Genomic DNA, 23573 nt, shown 5'->3' on the forward strand with positions numbered 1-23573 from the left:
TAATTCCTCCTGTCAGTATTAGACTTCGGTGACTTAACATTCTCCAGAAAATGGATAGTAGCTAGCCTCACTTCCTCAGTTACGTTGTAACATATATGCCTGATGCGTTGCTCTATTCCACTAACAATATCGAATATTGGCAGACCAGCGGGGCTGGAGAAAAATTAAGGTCTTTGCACGGCATTGCAACAGAGTTGCAAAGTTAATAACTATTCTTTGGGCATTACTGGATTCCAGGTCAGCTCTTCCACTCGTTAAGAAGTCAGATTTCCAACATACAATAGATACTGTCTTGTACAACCTCACACGCTGTTGCACTGCCATAGTTACGTCTGCCCATTCCTAATCAAATGGAGACAAGGCTGATTGGAGATATAGATGGCAATCAAGTGGGCATAGCATTAAGACCAAGCTCATGTTTTTGCATCCACTGTCTGTCTCACTATAGCCTGAAAAGTGTTTTCAGTTTTCTGTCCACTGCAACAGTTCGAATGTGGTGCATGGCTAAAGCAAAGTGAGAAATTACCTCCTTGTCCTGGCAGAATTGTAAAAATGCTAGAGAACTGAGCAGATGTGATTTCCTTTCCCGCTTTATGTCCATACCACACAGGAATGACATGTGTCCTCGGTGTCTTCCGCGGTGGCATGGCTGAATAAAATCTTCTCGGCTTCAGGAATAAAACACCACTGAGTGCCAGGGTTGGCACGGTTTTCCGCATTTATAGCCGCCATAGAAGCATGTGGAACCTTCCAGAGAGGGCTGAAGTAATGCATACAGGTACATGGGGAAACAAGTCGAGCAGCTCATAGCAACTTCGGCCCGCTGCAGGACCAAGTGACATCAGGTGGATCGAGGGGATAGCACCACGTTTGAAACTGTCACTCCACTCGCCCTACAGGCGTCAAGCATCCATCTTTGCTTTTGATCGATATTCAAACCCTGCCTCCATGCCCTACTAAGCATGTATCCCCAGTCGCTGTCATATTGCTGATGATGCAAACAGCCGTCGAAAGCTCGAGTGTTTTATTGTAAGTGATGTTGCTTGAAAACCGAGAAGATTTTATTTATCTGCAGACATGTATTATAGAAAGGCATCAAATGTATTTGTACTTGGTTCTGTACGTTCTCTTCGACGCTTAAATTATATTAATTTCATTATTGTACTTGGCTCTGATATTTCACTTCCAGTCCTTTCCCACGCTCTATCTTGAACATTCCTGTTGCTGTGTTCAGCACTGCTGTGGCGGTAGATTCGTGAATATTTTTCCCAACGAAAAAAAATGTATGTTGATCTCGGGATATTTCTTACTTTTCTGGACACAACTGCACAACCACAGCAGAAGCGTTCACAGATTGCCACAAGTAAAGACGTGGCACGTGACACAAGTGGAGTGCACCACACTCATCTGGCAGTGGCATGGCGTGCCACAAGGTGCCGCTACATCGCGTCAGTCTGGTGGTTGCTGCTCCAGTAGACCGTGTTTGTTCCGTCCGAAGCTGCAAGCTTGGTTCGAGCCCTGTGACTCATCACGCTGCACGAGACTACAGGTACATTTGCGAACTTTGTCAGCGGGATTCGAGCTGAATAAAACACGAAAAAAATAGCAATGCAGCGTCACGTGAGGGTGGCCACTCGGCGCTAGAATTCACTCCACTGCTGCACAGGCGGTTCGCGTCTTCAAGGCCACATGAAACAGAGCGCGCCTTGGACAATTTCTCTGCAGGAATTCCAGCCGCCAGAGTATCCACAGGAGCAGCATTTCACTTGACGTCCAACCTGTAGTGCTCTCGCGATCGCAACGTTTTAATGTTCAACAAGGATTATGTGGACAGTAAGCTGTTAACTCTAAAGCTACAAAAATATCTGTGTATCTACAGAATAAGTTGTCCAGCCCATAAAAACAGGAGCATGAAGACAAATTCATCGCTGGCATTTATGATGGCGTTTATTGGGAGAGGGTGGGATAAAACGGAACTGGAAAAAAGAAATAAAGTTGATAACACGAAGAATATCAAACATATATTTCCAGGCAATTTCGTCATATTCTGGTTACGATAAGCATTAAGATTGAGACCTTACATCAGTTTTCCCAACCTCTGATGCATCGCTAGAGCAGAAATAGTGTGCAAAGTGGTCTTTCCAAATTTACGGCTTGTGTTGCCTCCAGTTCCGCATGACGACATACTTGTCACGAATACGGCAGCGTGTCCCCATTCTTGTAACTGTCAGCAATTCTTACAGTTTTGAAGTACATAACATGGTGTAACTATAATGTCAACGAATTCAACACTCGCATCTATTGACCAGTGCAAAGTGCACCGTTTACTTGCTAAAATGCTACATGCACATTCAACAATATTACTATCTCTCGATATGGCAAAAAATAAACTAGAGACTACCATACCAAGAAATAGTAATCTCTGTTGCATTTTTTTTTTTTTTTTTTTTTTTTTTTGAGCAGTCAAGTTTTCTTCTGGAAAAGGCCTCAAGATGTTTTCACATAGGGAAAATAGAAAATATATCAGCCAGAAATATGCGTCGTTTCCATTTGACTACCCCTTATAGAAATGGAAGAGGTGTATGGGTAAGACAGTTTACAAAAGGTCCTGATTGAGGCAAATTTGTAGTTGGTGACTAATTTCTTTATTGTTGCATTGAAAAACTTTGGGTCTCGTTTGTGATCACAGCCTACCATATGATATAAGTGAAACAGTAATTGCTATCTGCCACAGCTTCTAGAACAATCGAAAATAACAATCTATCATAATGGTATTTATTATACAAGTGTCAGTTTTCAATACAGACAGCAGTTTTTCGAATGAATTAATTTACATTCGACAATACACAGTAAATACACAAGGATATTCCTTCAGTTCTTAATGAAGGCCCGTTTGTTAACTTTTCACTCATTATACACTCCTGGAAATTGAAATAAGAACACCGTGAATTCATTGTCCCAGGAAGGGGAAACTTTATTGACACATTCCTGGGGTCAGATACATCACATGATCACACTGACAGAACCACAGGCACATAGACACAGGCAACAGAGCATGCACAATGTCGGCACTAGTACAGTGTATATCCACCTTTCGCAGCAATGCAGGCTGCTATTCTCCCATGGAGACGATCGTAGAGATGCTGGATGTAGTCCTCTGGAACGGCTTGCCATGCCATTTCCACCTGGCGCCTCAGTTGGACCAGCGTTCGTGCTGGACGTGCAGACCGCGTGAGACGACGCTTCATCCAGTCCCAAACATGCTCAATGGGGGACAGATCCGGAGATCTTGCTGGCCAGGGTAGTTGACTTACACCTTCTAGAGCACGTTGGGTGGCACGGGATACATGCAGACGTGCATTGTCCTGTTGGAACAGCAAGTTCCCTTGCCGGTCTAGGAATGGTAGAACGATGGGTTCGATGACGGTTTGGATGCACCGTGCACTATTCAGTGTCCCTCGACGATCACCAGTGGTGTACGGCCAGTGTAGGAGATCGCTCCCCACACCATGATGCCAGGTGTTGGCCCTGTGTGCCTCGGTCGTATGCAGTCCTGATTGTGGCGCTCACCTGCACGGCGCCAAACACGCATACGACCATCATTGGCACCAAGGCAGAAGCGACTCTCATCGCTGAAGACGACACGTCTCCATTCGTCCCTCCATTCACGCCTGTCGCGACACCACTGGAGGCGGGCTGCACGATGTTGGGGCGTGAGCGGAAGACGGCCTAACGGTGTGCGGGACCGTAGCCCAGATTCATGAAGACGGTTGCGAATGGTCCTCGCCGATACCCCAGGAGCAACAGTGTCCCTAATTTGCTGGGAAGTGGCGGTGCGGTCCCCTACGGCACTGCGTAGGATCCTACGGTCTTGGCGTGCATCCATGCGTCGCTGCGGTCCGGTCCCAGGTCGACGGGCACGTGCACCTTCCGCCGACCACTGGCGACAACATCGATGTACTGTGGAGACCTCACGCCCCACGTGTTGAGCAATTCGGCGGTACGTCCACCCGGCCTCCCACATGCCCACTATACGCCCTCGCTCAAAGTCCGTCAGCTGCACATACGGTTCACGTCCACGCTGTCGCGGCATGCTACCAGTGTTAAAGACTGCGATGGAGCTCCGTATGCCACGGCAAACTGGCTGACACTGACGGCGGCGGTGCACAAATGCTGCGCAGCTAGCGCCATTCGACGGCCAACACCGCGGTTCCTGGTGTGTCCGCTGTGCCGTGCGTGTGATCATTGCTTGTACAGCCCTCTCGCAGTGTCCTGAGCAAGTATGGTGGGTCTGACACACCGGTGTCAATGTGTTCTTTTTTCCATTTCCAGGAGTGTATGTTAGGATCACCATTTTTTATACTGTCTTTGAATTCGACGACAACGAGTGAGTAATAAACACTGTGTGAAAACTGAAACGCCATTCAAAGAATCACTGTCCGTCGCTGTTCGAGAGGTTTCTTCTCTGGTCGTCTGATTGTCAAACCACGGCAGTTTTTCCTGCTCTCTTTGGCAGGTATACGGTAATCCATGAGAATGACGTAGAGCTTCAGTGACAGAGTCAGACCCTGCATCGAGTTCTATGGCACTATTGTCTGTACTCTCGGAAACTAACCATTTCACACGCTTCAGAAAATCTCCATCGACATCGTATCAGACATCGAGCTTGCGACGCGACGAGTATGGCCAAGGTGCCTCTGGTCATTCTGGGTACTGTATGCATACTAAGTAGGGCGTGGCTTTTATTGTCTGCGATGTATAAAAGTCACCTGGTGGGTAACGGCTGAAGCTCCAGTTGGCTGTTTGCATACGATTCTGTTGTGTTCACAGTAATCGCATGCCATAAAGTTGTAAAGTAATAAGAAATACCTGAAAAATCCAAACATTAGGTGAAGAGACTGGCAGCCCCTTTACGCGTAAAGGAAATCATTGTACGTAAACAATTGTAAATATACATTATTGTTTAGTTACACAATGAGTGACCGGTCACTGGATACCATTATGGCTGTTAATTATCTAGGACTAATCATCCGTAGTGATTCAGTGTCTAACTACCTGCCGCGCAGTCTAGGCGTCTTGTCACGGTCCGCGCGGCTGTCCCCGTCGGAGGTTCGAATCCTCCCTCGGGCATGGGTGCGTGTGTCGTCCTTAGCATAAATTAATTTACGTTAGATTAAATAGCGTGTAAGCTTGGAGACCGATGACCTCAGCAGTTTGGTTCCATAAGACCTTACCACAGATTTTGTAACAACCACATTTAACTGCCTATTATAAGAAAAGTGAATGACAGACTGGGAGTCATTGGAAATATATTAATAACGTGTAATTAATCATCGAAGGGAGTATCTTACAAAACATATTTTGAAAAACGAAGAAACCTCAGAACAGTTGCTTAATTCATAATCTTTTTATTTTGCATACGACCGGTTTCGGAACACTTAAAAGTTCTATGTCAAAAGGGTTCTTTGGTTTGATAACAACATGGGGCTGAGGATCACCTAAGATGATTAGCTGATTTTATTTTTTACTCCAGATGATGAAACTTTAAGAGTTCCGAAACCGGTAGTGTGTACAATAAAAAGATTGTGGATTAAGCAACTGTTCTGCAGGTTCTTCATTTTCCAAAATGGAACTATACAATTGCGGCTGCCCCATAAGAAGAACTTTTTATTACAAAAAGTTCTTTGTAAGACTGTGACTCCCTTCTCGTATCATTAGTATAGGAGTCGGGGGATGTTCAAAGCAGAAAAGCACTTTTCATCGCGGGTCTATTGGTAAACGCTGCGGACAAAGAGAGGCTCCATTAGCTCCAGACGCAGAAGCTGCAAGAGGAACATCATACGTCGTAGAGGGTCTTGACTGTTACTATTCAAACTATTCCATCTGGAAAAAAATTATGGACTCCCTGCAGCATTCTGTGCCATCCTGTGCAGTTGGTCAATGACTAGCAGCAGCCAGGATAAGGAATTACCGTCCTGTTGCGCTGCAGAAAGCTGTCATGGGCAGATGCAAATTATGTTACAGCTTTCTCCAGCCAGGCAGCGACGTGTAGCAGTCAGAGTGACGAACAGAAAAAGAGCAGAGCCGATATGCAAATAATATGACACCATTCTGGAAGCTATTTCTTCACCTCGATCGAGGGAGAAACCTGCATCGTTAATTCAGCAACTTAATAACACTGACGAGGGATCATAAAGTCATTTTTTAGCGCAGCACCATGCCGTAAGAAGGAGTAAATATTCTGTAAGAAAGCCTATCAGCCCACTGACATGGTAGAAAAGCATCAATCTGAAGCACTGAAAGCCTCTGACGTGACACTGAGGAGCGCCAAAAAAAGGCTGGTTAACCGTGAAAACGAGGACAAATGTGGTCATCCTCAGCAAGACATAACATCATTGTCTCAGGTGGACAGTAATAAACACTCATGCTTCCAAACCCATATGGCAGTTGCAGCGAGCCATCTATGATGCCAACCCTGTGATGTACTGCATACCATTTGCAGGTGACTTTTACTTTCGAGACTGCTACTTGCCTTGTATACAGAACCAGGTCGTTGTCAGCATCCAACATCTCATCCACAGATGTGAAGTGCTGAGGAATTCTACCTCTGGCTCGCTGAGAGCCGAACTGATGGCGTTTGGTGCAGTGTCCACTTGTCGATGTGTCTGGAAGCTGCCCCCAGCCTTTCATCTGTGAGCAGACACCAGTGCCCACAATCTATCTCTGGGGCAGATGTGCATCTTCATTCTACACTACCATCTACATGCCATCCAAAGCTGCTGGAGTTTACTCGGCACACCACTTCGCTGTCCATGAGTGTCCTATTAACAAGCAATCAATGAGATGGTGGTCCACACAACTGTACGAGCAGCACCTGTCACCCCACCTCCTTGCGTGGACGACATCGCCTATTGAATGAACAGACAACGATGCTGACAGCGGCCTTGAGAATCTGCTGAACCTGCACTTCAATGCTTTCTACACTGTGTGCTTTGTACACAGCCTTCCTTGCTTCTGCCACGTAGGAGATGATTTAGATGCAGCACTTAATCCGCATAAATTTATGTCTTGCTAATGATACTTCGTTAGCACACAGAGTTCCAACTGCCCTCACCACCGTACTCCCTGCTTCCCCATCCTGCAACCGCAGTGATCCCGGCCTAGGCCATTACAGTCAAATGCGTAATCTGCCATTAGTACAATACAAACACTTGCCTTTGGAGTAATTCCATGGCTGGGAAGCATGAACTGCTGATGACTGGCGTCATACTGTGTTAGCAATGAATAGCATTGTTGCACCACACCAGATGACCATTGTAGGCGAGTATGACGGCAGCCTGGGGAGAGGCCCCATTAAAAAATTAAGCTCTACCCGAATAGGCCATGAAGGCCCAACCGTGCTGACCGGCCGCCGTGTCATCCTCAGCCCACAGGAATCACTGGATGCGGATATGAAGGGGCATGTGGTCAGCATACCGCTCTCCCGGCGGTATGTCAGTTTACGACACCTGAGTCGCTACTACTCAGTCAAGTAACTCCTCAGTTTCGAGAGGCCTCATTCTTCCAATCTTTTGGAGAGGCACATACTCACGACATCATGGTGCAGAGAGCCATCCAGTAGCGGATGGCACAACAGATACGTCACGGATATCCTACGTCCACATGTGTTACCTCTCATGCGACCTTTTCAGGCCACCTTGCCTCAGAAGAGTATACAACGCTTTTATGAAAGTCTTCCCAACCAACTGAATCTTTGCATGCATCCAGGCCAGAGGGATTGCAACGTCATGCTGACAACTAAGTTAATGCTACACAGTTCTTTAGAAATCTGACTAGATTTTGCAGTCCCTGAAAGAACGTTACATATCATCTCAACCGTGAAGTTTCATTTCATTCCCTCCTCCTCTTCTGAGTGCTTCACTTTTGTCAGGCAGTGCAAATAGGCATCGACGTTCTGTGAGACAGCTCCGACATTAACATATACATTGACAGTATATGTCACGCAGTCGCTTATAACGGTAGCAAAGATTTAAGAAATGTAATAGAAGGAAAATGAATTTCTCGTTATTAAACCACAGATGATCAAAGTTAAAAAAGCTGGCACTAAACAAAGACTTGGAAAGGACTGTCGGTGAAATTCACTTTTACTCTCTGTTCTTACGTAAATCTCCCCTCCTAATGGACAGAGGAGGGTACTAATGTGACTGCAGCTCGATTGACTACAGAACTGACAATCACGCACTGGAACCATTCACAATAATGCGTTATCTTGGAGTATCTGTCCGGAGCGATTTGAGATGGACTACTGAATAAATCTAGCTGCCGAGAGGTTAGCTGCTTCACTGAAGGATTCCGGAATAATTATGAGTATTTATTAGTGACATACGAAATACGTCGGCTGCTGACGTATAGTTAGGCCAATTCCTAAGTTCAGATCCATGGGTCTGACACTTCTGCTATGGAACGTTAACGGACAAGACAAAAAATGTTCGTGGAAGAGCTTAGCGAATAGTCACAAGTTTTAATTAGCGTGAAGAGCATCACAGAAATGTTCACCAAACTACATTGGAAGACTAAAGAAAAGAAATTGTACATTTCGAAGAGTTTTACTCTCTAAATTTCTAGAAACCCTTCCATTAAGAGTCTAGACACACATTATAAGGTGCAATCAAATGAAAACCAAACACCCGCCAAAATACACAGTCCACGCGACAGGTGGTCCCAATGTCGTTACATTTCTCTACTGTCACCACTGCGATAGGGGAATGGCAGGGTGTCATGGCATAGGTGCACTCAGTTGTGGGCGGACTGGTCTAACGTGTTCGTCCAGCTATCAGTGTATCGTACGGCTCGGGCCTACTATTCGACTACCCTTCAGAAAGCTGTGTAGCTGACGTGGTCTGCATCCCTCGCCTGCTCTTTACACGGACTCTCGATCATATGGAAACAAGTTCCTCTGCCGTGGAACCATAATCGGACGAAGGCTACGCTTCAATGATTTAATTGGGAAACGCTACAACTCCTCCGTACAGACATTGTGATTTTCACATCTTTGGCTACCTGAAGAAAGACATGCGTTGACGTCTGCTTCATTCGGATGAGTAAGTGCAAGAATGGGTGCGTTTGTGGATCCTTTAGCGGTCGACCGCGTTCAACGAAACAGGAATTGATCGTGTCGTCCCCCAATGGGATAATCTGTCTTAACGAGTGTGGTGATTCCTTTTGAATGGAATCATTCCATGGACCCTTTGTAGCAGATGTTCAGTCTTTACCTGACTGCCCCTCATACTTCCTCCCGCTTGTAGATCAGTAAATCGTCACCATAATAAACCAAAGAAAGACGGAATTACTGAGAACACTGTAAATGAGAAAAAAGGTGAACGTCAGAACTGCAGACTACGTAGCAGACGAACCGAAAAAATTTTGCAACCTTGGAATAAAAATAACGCATGAAGGCAGCAGCAAGGAGGCAATAAGAAACTGTCTAGCACAAGCAGAGAGAGCATTCCACGATGAAAGAAGTCTACTGTTATTAAACATAGACCTTACTATAATCAGACTGGAAGATTAAATTTCTGTGCAGATGTAAATTATAGATTTCAGGAAGACTGGAAAGAAAGACAGTCCAAGTATATGTCCAGTGATGGTGCAGAAGGATGCCGAAAATTTTGATAACTAATAAGATAAGAAATGACGAGAAGTGGTGAGGAAAGGAATATACTGAAAGCACTAAATAGAAAAATCGAAGGATGACAGGTCAAATGTTAAGACCACAAGAAAAAACTTCCATGGTACTAGAGACAGCCGCGGAGAGCGGAACCTGCATATTGTGTAAACTGAAGGTGGTTGGGGGGAGGGTAGAGACAAAGGAAAGGAAAGGAACTATTGATGTCAGCTGTATCTGGATTTTATGCGGAATTAATGGCAACGTGTGAAAATGTGACCCTGACTGGGATTCGAGTTCTGGATCTCCTGCTTACTAAGCAGTTGCTTTAACCACTGCACCATCTTGATACGGTGTTTATCACAGTCGCGCAGACTATATCGGCACGCCTTCCTGGCGACCCTCATTCACACCTATTCATTTAACTGATTCATCTCGATGGGCAATGAATCCACCGCTTTCAGTGCACATTCACAATTACGTTCCACCTCCTGCAGGAGTTTCAAAGTAGCGAGCATGGAGGACATGGACAGGGACGGCGACTAGGTGGCACTACGTGGTAATGCGGGTCGGCTGGGAGGCGTGCCGGGATAGTCCGCACAGCTGCGATAAACATTGTGTCTGAATGGCGAAGTAGTTAGCCCAACTGCCTGATTAGTAGGAGATCCCGCTTTCGAATCCTGATCCGGCACACATTTTCACTTGTCGCTACTGATTCTACTTAAAGTCCGTAGGAACAGACGCCATATATTCGTATAAAAGAATACTGTATGTTGTGACAGCGATCTCCACTGCAAGATAGCCTTCCCTTTAGCAATGCAAGTTGCACGGGACAGCCTAACGGCCAGGCGGAGATAGACCCTTAGCCGTTCGAGCGGCCTACAGCAGTGGTTACTAACATAACATGAATTTTGTTGCACGTCAGCAGTCACGTGGAATAAGCAGGGCAAAGTGTTGATGTCACTGCGCGAACAAGGATACAAGCCGCATTCCGTGGCTTAAGAGGTAGCTGCAGTTCAAGCACCATCGTAGCTTATCTGCTGTGGAGCATTGACCTGTTCGCCGAAGGAATCCCCACACTCACCGACGATGAGTCTGTCGTGTAATCAGCAGCCCAGCGACAACGCAAGACACCGACACGGACTGTCTATTCCGGGCAGCGAATGGTTGTATTCATGAATTTGGACTTATTCTCTGAACGGAAAACCGGCACAGGCTAGGCCTATTCGCAGAACGATCTCGCGAAAGCTGAACATCTGTCCTCTAAATAAGTCAGTCATTTTGGACATAAATATTTGTACTTATTTCAGTGGCATAATATTTATGTGTATTACTATCTGATACTGTCAGTTGGGAGTAGCGACCCTGTTTGCACAGATACACTATGTGATCAAAAGTATCCGGACACCCCCAAAAACATATGTTTTGCATATTAGGTGCACTGTGCTGCCACCTACCGCCAGGTACTCCATATCAGCGACCTCAGTAGTCATTAGACATCGTGAGGGAGCAGAATGGGGCGCTCCGCGGAACTCACGGACTTCGAACGTGGTCAGGTGATTGGCTGTTACTTGTGTCATACGTCTGTACGCGAGATTTCCCCACTCCTAAACATCCCTAGGTCCACTGTTTCCGATGTGATAGTGAAGTTAAAACGTGAAGAGACACGTACAACACAAAAGCGTACAGGCCGACCTCGTCTGTTGACTGATAGAGACCGCCGACTGTTGAAGGTTGTAATGTTAAATAGGCAGACATCTAACCAGACTATGACACAGGAATTCCAAACTGCATCAGAATACACTGCAATTTGTAAGACAGTTAGGCGGGAGGTGTTAAAACTTGGATTTCATGGTCGAGCGGCTGCTCATAAGCCACACTTCACGCTGGTAAATGCTAAACGACGGCTCGCTTGGTATGAGAAGCGTAAATATTGGACGATTTAACAGTGGAAAAACGTTGTGTGGAGTGACGAATCACGGTACACAATGTGGCGATCCGTCAGCAGGCTGTAGGTATGGCGAATGGCCGGTGAACGTCATCTTCCAGCGTGTGTAGTGCCAACAGTAAAATTCGGAGGCAGTGGTGTTATGATGCGGTCGTGTTTTTCATGGAGGGGGTTTGCATTCCTTGTTGTTTTGCGTGGCACTATCACAGCACAGACCTGCATTGATGTTTTAAGCATCTTCTTACTTCCCACTGTTGAAGAGCAATTCGGGGATGGCGATTGCATCTTTCAACACTATCGAGCACCTTTTCATAATTCACGCCTGTGGCGGAGTGGTTACACGTCAATAACATCCCTGTAATGGCCTTACTTGCACAGAGTCCTCACCAGAACCCTATAGAACACCTTTTGGATGTATTGGAACGCCGACTTCACGCCATGTCTCACTGACCGACATCGATACTCCTCTCCTCAGTGCAGCACTCCTTGAAGAATGGGCTGCCATTCCCCAAGAAACCTTCCAGCACCTGATTGAACGTATGCCTGCGAGAGTGGAAGCTGTCATCACAGCTAAGGGTGGACCAACACCATATTGAATCCTAGCATTACCGATGGAGGGCGCCAGGAACTTGTAAGTCATTTTCAGCCAGGTGTCCGGGTACTTTTGATCACGTAGTGTACATCAATGGCAAGTTCTTAGTTGTTCTCAACCTACGGAAATCACTTCATGTTTTTTCGAGGAAGAGACTTTACAACAAAATGTAACCAACAAATTTTTAGGGATGTTGGGTGTAAATGGTGCTCTGACATGAAACGTTTGCCACAGAGGAGCAAATCGTGGTTAGGCCGATGACAAAAAAAGAGCGTGACGGTAAAATTACTGAAATTTGGCAAAATCAGAAATCATTCTCGGCTCATACCGTAGTAGAATCGAATGGGGGCATGTGGAGGAAGCCTGCTATAATAGTGTTGAACACTGCTTAGGAACTACAAACGAAGTTCTGTCAAGTATGCTTATCGTCTTTATTTTGTCTGTGTTGACTGCAGTTGGTGGGAACTAACAATGGCCAGCAGTTGCAGTAGTGGTTAGTAACATAAAGACCATTCGCTTGCTGTTCCTCTACTCTTTCTTAGCATTCAGGTAAGAAAGGGATTTTATAAGGATAGACTATAACGCAACTAGTCATTTAAGGAGGTTTAATGTACGGGTACTGCAATTCAATTTATTGCATTAGCTTTTAAGTCTACATGAAACTGATTCCTTCTCCACGTAGTATCAGCTGTCTGTCATGTGGCTGCACATAACGATACGTTTGCAATGTAGTCGGTTTTTGGGCGATAGTTCTCACCAACGTGGCGTTTTATTGAGAAGTGCTTACTACAGGACAGCAACAATAGAGATGGTGGTAAAGGCGTTTGAATTAACGGTAATGTGCCCATGCAACCATAATGTTTATTCAGACGAGGGTTATGCTCCTTCTCGTACAACTGCAGAACACAAAATATAGTTTTAAATCGTCGAAGATGTATATCTACATACGTACTCCGCAAGACACCGTATGATGTATTGCTGAAGGTACCATGTACCACCACTAGTCATTTTCTTTCCTATTGCACTTGATAACAGAACGAAGGAAAAACGAATGCCTATATACCTCAGTACGTGCACTAATTTCTCTTATCTTGTCTTCGCTGTCCTTACGCGAAATGCACGTTGCTGGCAGTAGAATCGTTCTGCAGTCACCTGCAAATGTCTGTTGTCTAAAGTTACGCAGAAATGTTTTTCTAGAAGAACATTGTCTCCACTCCAGAGATTTCCATTTGAGTTCACGAAGCATCTTCGTAACTTTTGCATGATGATCGAACGTGCCTGTAACAAATGTAACAGCGTGCCTTGTGTTACTTCGATGTCTTCCTTTAATCCGACTTGTTGGGGATCCCAGGCAGTCGAGCAGTATTCACGAAAGAGTCGCACAAGAGTTCTACACTCGGTCCCCTTTATAGATGAGTTACACTTTCCTAAAACTCTCCTAATCAACCTAAGCCTATCATTCGTCTTCCTACTGCCGTCCTTACGTGCTCGTTTCATTTCATATTGCTTTGCAGTTTATGCTTAGATATTTAATCGATGTGACTTTGTCAAGCAGCACACCATTATTACTGTGTTTTCTCAACGAGCAAGCTCTCATTCATCATAACAAATAGAAATTTCATATAAGTTATTTCTGTAGTCTTCTAAAGTCACTGAACGACGATACCATACCACGAGTGCAGACAATAATCTAGCCAAGAAAACTCGACCAGGAATTTCTGAGTGTGTGCCCTAATTTAGTGCCACAAGTGCACACGTCCATTGTTGACAAGCCCCCAGCCAAAACTGCCCTCAATTCACGAAAGGAATCAAAACTCTTCCGCTCATCACCTGTGAAGAATGCTCTCAAACACAAATAGTATAATAAGAATAAGTAATATGGAAGAGAAGAGAGAAAAAGGAACTAAGATCACCCGGAACAGAATAAAAGTCGCAATAGCTCGCTGTAGAACTCATACCAGAAAAATAACCCATTCGACCTGTTGCAGAGGTGACTGAGATGATCATGGCTGCAGTATGATAAATGCAAATTTTGGTGGAATGAGAACTAAACGGATTATAAAGATGTAGGACGCTATCTCTGTGCCCACACGAGATATCTTGCCTAACAGAATGCGTTGTCTTAACCATCTATACTGGTAAGAGTACCCAGTTAACGTATCTGTACCGTCAGTTTTAAAAATCATTAATTTTTTTTTACAGTGATTCATATGCTAGAGGTTAAATAACGGACTGATGTATCAATAGCTGATTACTTTGTTTCATTTCCCTTAAATATTGATGTGCAATGATACAGTGTCGAGACAACACCTACAATGACAAATGATAAAACAAAACGAAATAATACATAAATGTACAAAAATAAATGCAATAATTAAAATTAAAATAACGCAGTTGCTAATAATCGATAATACTATCGAATAATCAGTTTAATAAGTTATGGCTGCAAAATACTAACACGAATTATTTACAGAGAAATGGAGGAACTGGTAGGAGTTGGCTTGAGGGAAGATCAGTTTGGGTTCCAGAGAAACGTGTTAAGTGCAGTCAAACGAAAAAAAGGAGGTAAAGTGTTTGTTATTTCGAAAGTAATCGCCACAACTGTTAAGACATTTATCCCACTGTGCGACAAGACTGTCAATGCCTTCATAGAAAAATGTTTTCGGTTACCTATGGAATCATGAAACCAAGATTGCACCCAGGTGTGGATCTCTTCGTCCGAGTCAAATCGACGCCAAGAATGACTTTCTTCAGGGCTCCAAAAATACGTAAATCGCATGTGGGGAGATGGGTCATGTATGGAGAATGTGTAAGGGCTTCCAAGCGAAACGTCTGCAGCGTAGTCGAAACAACCTGTCAACATAATGCCCGCCCATCACTTGCTATGAGCTGTAGAAGTTTCGCTGGGAAGCCCTTACACAACCTCCACACAGTTCCGATCCCTCCCCATGCAATTTTCACATTTTTGGAACCCTGAAGAAAGACGTTCGTGGTCGTCGATTTCTTTCGGACAAAGAAGTGCAGGTCTACGTACAATCATGGTTCCGTAGACATTGGAAACTTTTTTCCATGGAGGTATTAGCCTTCTTGTCTGACAGTGGCATAAATGTATTAATAATTATGACGATTACTTTGGAAATAATAAACAGTTTACTTAACTTTTTCTATCTGTCTCATTTTCATTTGACTGCTTCTTACTGGAACACCCGAAGCAATACTGATGACCCTATGACTTATCCTGAGAGATAGGTTAAAGAAAGGCGAGCCTACATTTATAGCATAGATTGAGAGAAAACGCTTTCATTGTTGACTACAATACAGTCTTTGAAATTTACAACGTATCAAGGATAAAATAGAGGGTGCGAAAGGTTATTTACAACTTGCACAGAAACTGGATGGCAGTTATGAAAGGGAATTAGTGGTTAAGAACGGGGTGAGAGAGGATTGTAGCCTATCAACAATGTTATTCAATCTGTTCGCTGAGCAAGGGGTGAAGTGAAGCAAGGAGAAATTTGGAAAGAGTATTAGAGTGCAGTTAGAGAAACAAAAACTTTGCGGTTTTCGGATGACAGTGTAATTCTGTCAGAGACAGCAAATGACTTGGAAGTGCAGTTTAACTGTGCCTTAAAAAAATGATACAAGATGAACATTAATAAAAGTAAAACAAGGGTAACGGAATGTAGTCGAATTAATTCAGTTTATTCTGCGCGAATTAGATTAGTAAATAAGACACTAAAAGTAATAAATCATTTTTACTATCTTGACAGCAAAATAACTGGTCTGACTGAAGGGGAGAGGATATTAAATTTAGAATGTAAATGGCGAGAAAAGTGTTTCTGAAGAATAAAAATTTTTTAACATCGAATATAAATTTCTGTGTTTCAGTCTTTGCTGAAGAACTCTGTATGGAGTGTTGGCTCACACGAAGTTAAACGTGGACGATAAGCAGTTCATAGAGGAAGAGGATAGAAACCTTTGAAATGATCTGCTGCAGCAGAACGGTGGAAATTAGAGTGGTAGATAAGTAATGAGGAGGACCTAAATAGACTCGAGGAAAAAAGACATTTGGGGTAAAAAAGAGGGGACATATCCTGTGGCATCAAGAAATAGTCAGTTTGGTGATGAAGGGAACTTTGGGGACTAAAAGTTGTAGAGGGTGAGGGGGTGACCTAGGCAAGAATACAGTGAACAGATTCGGATGGATGTAGGCTGTAGTAGTTATCCAGAGACGAAGAGGCTTGGGCTGATTAAACTAGCTTGGACAGCTGCATCAAACCACTCTTTGGACCGAACCCCACCACCACCACAACAACAACAGTAACAATAATAACAATAGCAACATCAATATAAGAAGGGACAGTAGATATCTGGGGGAAAAAGGGATAAAACTGGAGTTACCCGGTGTTTAATCACCGGCGAACAGATTCAAAAACTCGGCATCCCACAACAAACTGGGGAGGTTCTGTGCCAGAGGTAGATTTACGCTCGCCTCTGCGTTTTATGGGAATGAGGCGAGGCAGGACAGTGAGCGGGTGGTGTTGCAGCAGCAGCGGCGGCCGCGGCAGCGGAGCGGGCAGGGCCGAGCTTGCTCTCACTCACCGCGTCGCGTGGCGCTGCCCGGGCGCGCTGGGCAGGCGGGGGTGTGCTCGCCGGGACGGCGCGGCCGCGACTGGGCCAGGCGGCCGCCACGCGCTGCAGGCCGTCCCGCGCCGCACAGCACAGCACAGCACGCCGGCGCCGCCGCGACACGAGCCCGGCCCGCCTCACAGGCTGCCTCGCCCACGCCTCTCGCCGCCCAGCCTCCGACAGCAATGCGGACGGCGACAGTAGCTCTCTCCGTTGCTAGGCAACCCCCACTACAACCAGCAGTACCGCCGCGCGTCTCAACTCTAGCAGCAGAGTTGAAGCGTAGGTTGTGGCGTTACGTACGCTTCGATCCAATAGAGTAACAGTAACTAATCCACAAATCTCAAACCCTGGTTTAATCGACCCCCACTGACTGACAAATAAAGAGAAGCAATCTAAAGGGCAGAAAGTAATGTAACTTCGTGGGTTCAGAGGGCGTGTGGTGATGTTTCACTGATTACAAAATCGAGAAAACTAAGCAAAGAACCTATCAGCATGAGCCGTCTTATAACGACCACGTTGCACTCCTTCTGGCCTGGATGCGTGGGCTTATTGCGTTGGGAAGGAGGTCATAGAGCCCAGTATCCTGAGACAATTTGGCCCCAACTGTTTTAACCCATGAAATGTATTCGCAATTGCGAAAATGGACAACCATCAACTGCGTATTGGAATGACGACTGTAGTGTTGGCAGAAGAGCCAACACCGTGTTACTAAATGAGGCCGAAATGCACGCCTTTTAGCTCACGCAGGCTGGCGTGAGGAGAGAAGAACTCTACTAACGTGAGGTCTGGAACATGACAAGGAATTAGAATTCAGAAAGCGGACGTAGCTAGTTTGATACTTAACTTTAATCCATTAATGATGAACGTCGCTCTTGACGGTACATGAGTCACAATATTAATATCGATAGTAACTGAATATGGCGCCTTGCTAGGCCGTAGCAAATGACGTAGCTGAAGGCTATGCTAAACTGGCGTCTCGGCAAATGAGAGCGTATGTAGACAGTGAACCACCGCTAGCAATGTCGGCTGTACAACTGGGGCGAGTGCTAGGGAGTCTCTCTAGACTAGGCCTGCCGTGTGGCGGCGCTCGGTCTGCAATCACTGATAGTGGCGACACGCGGGTCCGAAGTATACTAACAGACCGCGGCCGATTTAAAGGTTACCACCTAGCAAGTGTGGTGTCTGGCGGTGACACCACAACGACAATGAAAATTTGTGACCTTCCGGGGCTCGAGCCCATATTTCCCACTTATGGCGAGCGGTCGCCTTACCATTTCGGCTCTCCAAACACGACTCACGCGCAGACCCAAACGCCCACATGTCGTCAACAATGTGTCTACACCCTGTACTTATACATCTATTGTGTATATTCCCGTACAGGGGGGACATCTCAATTGAAAGTCTCTTGCCCTATGTCTGCGGATAAATACGATATTCCAGTTAATGTGTTGTTCAGAAATACGATGCAATGTTCTTTCGTACATGCATGATGCTGAACATCACAGGCACTGCAATATCGCATTTATCCGCCGACACCATGCGAGCGACTTTCAATTAAAATGTCTCCCCTGCACGGGAACATACACGATAAATGTTCGACTGCTCGTTGTAGACACATGGTTGACGACATATGGAAGTCTTGGTCTGGTCGTGAGTCGTGTTCGCATATATCTAATGGTAAGGCGACCGCTCGCGATAAGCGGCAAATCCGGGTTCGAGTCCCGGTCTGGCGAAAATTTTCATGGTCGTCATTGCAGTAAACAGGTGATGGCTGTATCCGCAACTGCGAATACATTTCACGTGTTTCATATCAGCTGTAGTCGCTCGAGTGCCTGTTCCCCCAGACATTCATGTATGTCCACATGAACACTGCATCGCATTTCTGAATAACACAGGCACTGCAGTATCACCTTCTTGTAACTTGATGTCCTGGATACGGGATCTGGCGTTGAGTTGACGACCGAGCTAGTTGCCACTTCACCTGTTGTTGCTTGAACCGTAGGTAATTGGGTTATGCATGGTTCTGTTCAAAAAGTATCGCGAGGTGAAGTCAGAGTAGAGCCGTGTACGTCTACTTCCTTGCTCAGCAGTTAATCTCGCTACAAATAATAACCTTTACTTGTGATTCTGCATTCAAATAGTCCATGCATTGTCTAGAGTTTCGATTTAATAAAATAATCAGATATTTAAAAGAAATGAATAATTAGTAAAAGGGCTCTGCCATAAAGTCTGGAACTGACTTAGATGACAGCATATAATTGTGTTGAATAATGTGTATTCAAGACAGAAATCTCATACAAATGTGGTCCTACAATTATCATTTGTAATTTAAAAAAATAATCTTATTAAAATGCAATTAATTTGCTTTAAGTGCGTAGTAAGAATGGTAGTAGAAAATTATTACTTCAGACGTGCTAAAAACTAAGTCCACTTCGTGATCACGCTGAACGAAATATACGACAGGTCAAAATAATTCACACTTCAGTATGACAACTTAAACATTAGCACACAAGAAATAACGAGTAGGAACTTATATTCCATCTATCTCAATTCCATAATGAGAGCGGAAAATTTCAAGTACTGCACTGGAGCACATTGAGACCTCACAAAACTTAAAGTATTGTAGCAGCCGTTTCCCGCGCAGAATCTATTATCTACACAATCGAATTTCACACTTTAGCTTAGGCAGGTCTGCCTTCTTCCACAACTCGTCAAAAAATGTCCCAGATTTCACCACTTAATAGTTTCTGTCTTCACTTAAATTCAGTAGTGTTCCACCATTGCCCTATTTTCCATTGTCTGAAGGCCATCCCCACCAACATAAATCGTTCTTATGTTCGAAAGACTTGTTTTGAGTCAACCTTGCCACTTCACGTGCTAAATTAATATATTATAACAATATTTAAGAAAAAAATGTTGTAAACATTCGGACACATTCAGGGTATTTATAACAAAGATAAATAATATTTTGTTCATAAATAAATAAACTAGCATTCTTGCACATGTTCACTCACTTAGCAAAATGTTAAATGTAGTATAAACAATTACTCATGTCTGCTTTACAGAACCATCTTTTGGCACTCTTTCCAGAGGTGGTATCAGCTAACACATATGATTGACCACTCACAATTTTAAACACGGCTATGAACCAGCAATTGCGCAAGAATTTAATTTGTGTAACACAGCCAACTATGGCTGGATACAAATCATATGAGTGACCACTTTTAAATTATATTGGGCCTTTAATGTCGATTGTAATCACATTTAAATAAAATTATTGGCAAAAATATTAACATAGTCCCTAGACAACTACCCTAGTATGACACGTTACGAGGCACTGAGGAGGATACGATGTTCAAATAAACATTTGCATTATGAAAAAGAGATTAAAAAGTAATAAACCAATAAAGAAAACAGATACAGATGTGTAGCTTCCAGAAATGAGAGCTATAGAGCTATCTTAGCATCATAGATATCATTTGTCGAAATCTCATGAAGATTTTAGAGTTGTTAATACCAAAGAGCAGCTGAACGGAATGGACAGTGTCCTGAAAGGAGGATATAAGATGAACATCAACAAAAGCAAAACGAGGATAATGGAATGTAGTCGAATTAAATCGGGTGATGCTGCGGGAATTAGATTAGGAAATGAGACGCTTAAAGTATTAAATGAGTTTTGCTATTTGGGGAGCAAAATAACTCACGATGGTCGAAGTAGAGAGGATATAAAATGTAGACTGGCAATGGCAAGGAAAGCGTTTCTGAAGAAGAGAAATTTGTTAACATCGTGTATAGATTTAAATGTTACGAAGTCGTTTCAGAAAGTATTTGTATGGAGTGCAGCCATGTATGGAAGTGAAATATGGACGATAAATAGTTTGGACAAGAAAAGAATGCAAGCTTTCGAAATGTGGTGCTACAGAAGAATGCTAAAGATTAGGTGGGTAGCTCACATAACTAATGAGGAGGTATTGAATGGAATTGGGGAGAAGAGCAGTTTGTGGCACAACTTGACTAGAAGAAGGGATCGGTTGATAGGACATATTCTGAGGCAACAAGGGATCACCAGTTTAGTATTGGAGGGCAGCGTCGAGAGTAAAAATCGTAGAGGGAGGCCAAGAGATGAATACACTAAACAGATTCAGAAGGATGTAGGTTGCAGTAAGTACTGGGAGATGAAGAAGCTTGCACAGGATAGAGTAGCATGGAGAGCTGCATCCAACCAGTCTCTGGACTGAAGACCACAACAACAACAATACCAAAGCTCGTTGTGACAATATCAAGTCACTGTAAAACGTTAATTTCTGTGGTTTCTAAGATACTGAAAATACACTGAAGAGCCAAAGAAACTGTTACACCAACCTAATATCATGTAGGGCCCCTCTGAGCACGCATAAGTGCCGCAAAATGACGTAACACGGGCTCTACTAATGTCTGAAGTAACGCTGGAGGGAATTGACACCTTGAATGCTGCAAGGCTGTCCATAAATCCGTAAGAGTACGAGGGGTTGGAGATCTCTTCTGAACAGCACACTGCAAGGCATCCGAGATATGCTCAATAATTTTCATTTCTGTGGAGTTCGGTGCCAGTGGAAGTGTTTAAACGCAGAGGAGCGTTCCTGAAGCCACTCTGCAGCAATTCTGGACGTGTGGGGTGTCGCATTGTCCTGCTACAATTGCCCAAGTCCGTCTGAATGCAAAATGGACATGAATGGATGCAAGTGATCAGACAGGATGCTTACGTACGTGTCTCCAGTCAGAGTCGTATCTATACGTATCAGGGGCCCATTTCACTCCAACCGCACACGCCCCACGCCATTAGAGCCTCAACCAGCTTGAACAATCCCCTGCTGACTGCAGGGTCCATGTATTCATGAGGTTGTCTCCATACCCGTACACGTCCATCCGTTCGATACAATTTGAAACGAGACTCGTCCGACCAGGTAGTATGTTTCCAGTCACCAACATTCGGTGTTGACCGATCCGGGTGAGGCGAAAACTTTGTGTCGTGCAGTCATCAAGGGTATACGAGTGGGTATTCAGCTCCGAAAGGTCATATCGGTGATTTTTCGTTGAATGGTTAGCACGCTGATACTTGTTGATGGGCCGGCACTGAAATCTGCAGCAATCTGCGGAAGGGTTGCACTTCTGTCACGTTGAACGATCCTCTTCAGTCGTCATTGGTCCCGTTCTTGCAGGATCTATTTCCGGTCGCAGCGGTGTCACAGATTTGATGTTTTGCCGGATTCCTAATGCTCGTGTGCCGACTGCAACACCACGTTGAAACTCACTTAAATCTTAATAACATGCCATTGTAGCGGTAGTAACCGATCTAACAACTGCGACAGACACTTGTTCTCTTATATAAGCGTTGCCGGCCGCAGCGCCGTCTTCTGCCTGTTTACATATCTCTGTATTTGAACACGCATACCTATATCAGTTTCTTTGGAGCTTCAGTGTATTGTTGTTTCACTGGATGTACCTCATTTTTTCTGAGATTCAGATTTGCTTTGTTATGAAACTGTGATTTATTATTAAATCTCTAAGATGTGTAATTAGCCATATTTCACCACCATTTCTGGTATATCTCGTGCACTCTGTCCATGCAGAGAAACGTCGTTCCTTCACTGGGATTTTCCCGTATTCAGCCAAACTTGACCGCCTGTATACCTGGGCTAACATACACCTGTTGCTCTGGCTGGGCCGACCACTCTGCGCCCTGGGCCCTGTGCATACCGGCTATAGCTCAGCCGCACAAACTCATCTCACCGCAAATCTTTGCAGCCTAATAACTCGCCTAGGTAGGCTTAACCTTACATGCTCTCACACAAGTTCTACCAGAGACAGGTCAGGGATCTTGCTGGCTACAGGACTACCTCAACAGCCCGCAGATAATTCGTAGAAACACAGTTCTTGCGTGGATGAGCATTGTCCTGTTGAAAAATGGCATCATAATGCTGTCACATGAGAGGTAAGAGATGATAAAGCAGTATGTCCTTGACGTACCATTGTGCTGTCGGAGTTCCCTCAATCAGTACCTGAAGCCATGCCCGATGGCTGCCCACACAACTGTGGCTCTACCAAATATTGTAAGAGTGGAACCTCTCACCAGGTCACCATCAAACTTGTAGACCATATCCATCCGGTATAGCGTCGAACTGCGATTCATCGTTGAACACAAAACGGTGCCATTCATCAGCACTCCACATTTCTTGCTCATGGCGCCACTCAGAACACAGCCTGAGAATGTGACGGTAATTCTGCAGTCCATCTGCTGCTCGTCTCCACGAGTGCAGGGTGATAGAAAGCTGCAGAGATTTCATTGCTTATTCTCCGATCGCAGGCACAGGTGTGAAGGCTTAACAACGTGTTTAGTGCACAATACGGCGATCCTACCCTGTGATTATGTCATTGACCGGGATTAAGTGTATGACTGTCTTCATGTTACCGTCCAGTCCAACACTGAATGCCCCACAAATCTGGATATGACACATTCGAACAGTCAGCCGAAAGGAGATCCACGATGAGGACGCTTTCAAACTCTGTCAGGTGCTAGCAACGTTGTCTCAAACGACTACACTCATCTCTGTGATCTCCGCAGTTATCACTCAACAACTGACACAGCTCACTCTCATTATACACTCCTGGAAATTGAAATAAGAACACCGTGAATTCATTGTCCCAGGAAGGGGAAACTTTATTGACACATTCCTGGGGTCAGATACATCACATGATCACAC

This window comes from Schistocerca cancellata, chromosome 3 (genome assembly GCF_023864275.1).
Source record: "Schistocerca cancellata isolate TAMUIC-IGC-003103 chromosome 3, iqSchCanc2.1, whole genome shotgun sequence".
Lineage (NCBI taxonomy): Eukaryota > Metazoa > Arthropoda > Insecta > Orthoptera > Acrididae > Schistocerca > Schistocerca cancellata.